Source organism: Wasmannia auropunctata, unplaced genomic scaffold, assembly GCF_000956235.1.
Source record: "Wasmannia auropunctata unplaced genomic scaffold, wasmannia.A_1.0 LD336004.1, whole genome shotgun sequence".
Lineage (NCBI taxonomy): Eukaryota > Metazoa > Arthropoda > Insecta > Hymenoptera > Formicidae > Wasmannia > Wasmannia auropunctata.
Window position 1 is genome coordinate 91,277 of NW_012026886.1, and position 4,280 is coordinate 95,556.

Genomic DNA, 4,280 nt, shown 5'->3' on the forward strand with positions numbered 1-4,280 from the left:
CCCGCGGCATCCGCTCTTATATTCCGCCTGCCGAGCTCCCATGATAAACGTGACTGTTTTTCCGCATTTCCCTCCTCCCTCGGGCTCGCCCGGCTCGCCCGGTTCGCTCTCCCGTTCGCCGAGAGCCCACCAGCAGCGAGAAAACTGCAACCGCGCCGTTTCTCGAACGAAAGTATACGGAGCGTCTCGAAGCGGGATAGGGATCTCGCGTGTACGTGTCTCAGACTTGCACGGACGTACGGATATGCGGATGTGGATCGTGAATCGAACGATCTCGCGGGACGCGGCATGTGTACTCGCGCGTGTAGGGGATGCCGAGGAATTTCGCATTCCGCATCTCCCTCGCCTCTCGCAATTGTTTTCGCTCAACAACGTTCCGCTATGCGCGAGACGCGCGTCTTCCGCGATCACGTGCGACTCATCGGATTTAAATATCCGGTCGCGGCGTCACTCGACCGAGACAACTGTAACTTGCACACTCCGACGCGCGCGTTATGTGCGACCGCGGGGGAGAGCGTCCGAAATTGCACGCCATTTCACTCCGTTCGCTCCGTTAATTGCGGCAAAGTTAGTCGTAAACGTGTACGAAGTTTCCGACGGCACCGACATCGGCGATCGGTTTTGTTCTTCCCCCGTGTGTGTAACGGAAGACAGTTACCCGATGTTCGGGCAACTATACTCCCGGGTAAAGCGAAGCAGCCGGGCGCGCGAGAGGAGACCTCGGCGCGGAGCGCCCTTTTCCCCCTCGTTAACCACACGCCATACGAATTATTAATCAGACTATACCCGGTTGCGTATAGAATCTGCCGTCAGGCAGAAGCGATCTTCCTTAATCACGGCGAAAGTTGTACCCGCGGCGGCGCGGTGTTCGAAATTTCCGACATCCGAGCACGAGCTGAGAAGATAGGGGGTAGACTGTGAGAAAACGCGAGAGAGGGAGGGAGGGGGGACGGAGAGGGAGAGACGAAGAACGGGTGATACGCGTCGCGATACGGGGAAACGGGAGAGAGAGTCGGCGTACAATCTGGACATAATCGCGAGCTGGCAGAGACGGTTACGTCGGGAACGGTTGGTCTTCGGGACGTGGCGGTAATTAATGTGGTCTCACGCATCGGACGATCTCCCCGTCCCTCGGCGCGACTCGCTTTCGCCCCGTTTTCAACCCTCCTCCCGCGTCCCCCCTCTCCCTCCGCCTCCTCCTCCTCTCGTGCCCCGCCGCACTGCACACGGTGAAAACTTTCAGGGCTGCGAGATAAGCCGAAACCCCATTATAGTTCGCTGTTAGATTCTCCCGTTGCGGCCCCCCGAACAGTCAGTAGTATAGCGACGCGGGAGATCTCCGCTCTATCTCCGTTCCAACGACTGTTCGTATCCGCCGCCGTTTCGCCGCCGCGCGCAGCGTCTAGCCCTCTTTGAGGGTCCACCTTTAACCCCGAGATAATGGGGGCTGAAGCGACGTTGGAGTTTAAATGAGTGTTTGCGCGCCCTCTGTAAATTATGGCAACCCCTTTCGGGACAATCCCCGCGTTGCCTATAATGCCGTAACGTATATACGTGTATATATACGAGCGGCGCGGTTCAGAAGGTGCGACATCGTCGTGCACGTATATCCACACGCTCGGCTGGATTATTGTGCAGCATGGCGTTAAAACATAGCGTCTTCATGCCCTTCTTCTGTACGATGTGCAATGTATGTCACGCGCCGCGATATTTTTATTCATTTCTTTGCGCAGTCGATTAGCTCTCTTTCTGTTCCGGTGTTGAATTTGCGACCCAACGGGGAGTATAATTATCCCGCCCCGATATCCAGTTATATTAGCGAGGAAAATAGCGTATTGTTAATTTTTATGGCACGGTATATCGTCATCGATGTTTTCCCTAGCGCGAGATTCTCGTTTGAGCGATCAGCGAGAGAATTTCAGTTTTTAAACGCAACAGATTCGACTCGAGTCGAAAGTATTGGGTCATCCGGAAAGTTCTGCGATTTTCTCACATCTGCGCGGATACCAGTTTATATTTTACGCTAATATAGTGAATGAGGAAGCCCAAACTTCAATTCGACGAGAAAGAGCAGTCTTTTGTTTAAGGTGGTTCTTTAAAATAAAGTGCCGAAAGTTTGGAGTGCCTCACTGGGGCTCACCCAAAATCACAAATATTTGTATAATTTGGGTAAAATATTAAAATCACGTCCATATCTAATGAAATAAAACAAACAATATACGGACAGAGTACTGTTTCTGATGATACAGTACGGAGGTTTGTGAAATTTTAACAGGATGATTTTACTTTCAAAGACGAGGCGCGATCTGGGCGTCCGTGCATTGTGGATAGTGATCTACTGGAGCAAGCATCGCCTCGTTATACATAGAGATGTAAAAAAAAACGTTTTTTTTTTCTAATAGAAAAAAACATTAGAAAAAAACGTGTTTTATTTCATTGAAAAAATACAAATTCAATTTTTTTTCTAATTTCGATAGCACGACTAATTAATTGTAAATAGTAATTAGATAATTATATAATTAATTTTAATGTTATCTAACTTTTACAAAAGGAGAATCGTTTTAATTCTTTTTCTATACAGCTTTTCCTTAAGTAGAATTTATTATAATTATTCATTGAAGTCCTTGCTTGAAAATATGTTTCAGAATCAATATTGGCTTTCTTGTTCTGCGTATAGGTTAAAATGATAATAATTTAAATCTACTATCTATAAAATAAAAAATCATGAAAAATTAACTTATATTAAGCAAAATATAGATATTAAATAGATATTAAATAGATAGGTGAAAAAAAATAAAATTTTGAGAAAAAAACGAAGCTTATATTTTTTTCTAAAAAAAAAAACGTATTTTATGAAAAAAAAACGATTTGGTTTTTTTTTCTATTTACATCTCTGTAGTTATACAGTACAAGAACAGAGAAATGATAAATTGCAAAAAGTATCGTACTTGACTGTATTTGAACCGCGGTTCCCGTGAGTAAAAATCGCAGAACTTTTTGAATGACTCAAAATATAAGTATATATTTTGCGCGCGAACGTGATCGAGATTAAGAAATATAGCTTCATCCGAGGAGCGTATTTCCGAGAAACGCGTGTGAAATTGTCGTAGGATCGGAACGAGGTACACGGCAAGAAACGTAAACACCTTTACGTTTTTTTATTGCGAGCAGTCGCGCAGTTTCGCAGTAGTAGTATCGAGCTATTTAGCCGCCGCGCCGCCACCGCCGCCGTCAGAAGCGGGTCAACAGCAATAGCTACTCTTTCCCCAAGACGCTCCGCGCGGCATCGAGTTACACCTTTTCTTTATTATGCATACTTCGCTCACGGCGGCGGCGACACACCGTGCAGATATCACGAACATTACACCGTACTATCCGGAATTGAAACTGCAGAACGTGCCGTTCAATGCCGAATGGGGGCAACTACCGGCGGCTCTGCGGCAGTTACTTCTGCTTAATGTCGGCACCTTTACGAAGTTAGCATTTCCCCCGCTTTCAGAATTGCGATATAACTGATAGAGTTATTCTTCGGACAAGAGCATTCTGCCGGCTCTTTCACAAAGAGTTACCAGGGTTGTCGATCCATTTTCAGAAAGAGTTCTCGCGATTAAGTGGAAAGAATTGAGTTTCGACGAAATGGCACGTCAGCCACATGCTCTCAAAAATTGTTAGAGATCATTAATTCTGTTTCAATCGCGATCGATATAAAAGTCATACTTTTCGACGAACTCTTTAGAGATGCTATTTAGTATTGCCAAGAAAAAATTGCGAGATTTGCTGAAGAAAAGGAATTATTACAGTACGCGTTGTACAATTCAACTTAACACGAGAGTGCTCGCGTCCCGAGTTCACATTTTCTCGCGTTTCCATGCCTTTTAATTATATCTTCCCATCTCTGTCGGCACTCTCGTATTTCTTTTTCTTTGACGTATATTTTTTTTAAATCCATTATGAGATCGCGTATACATGCTGCTGCGCTCTTACCACATTATGTATGTATCTAAGAAGTGGAAAAATGCAAACTCACAAACTTCTTTTTTCAGAGCGTTTGCAAAGGTCCAGAATGATGGATGATGTTCATAGTTAATTTTACTTTCAAAATTCATTAGATGGAGATGAACTCAATTAGATAAAAACTTCCAACTAACGTATAAAACTGAATCTTTTCTTTCAATAAAATTTATTTTATAAATTTATATATATTTTATGTTTATAGTAGAGATTAACAGCAATTTTCTGTTTAAAAATCTTCCAAATTGATTTTAACAAGTGATTGTTAA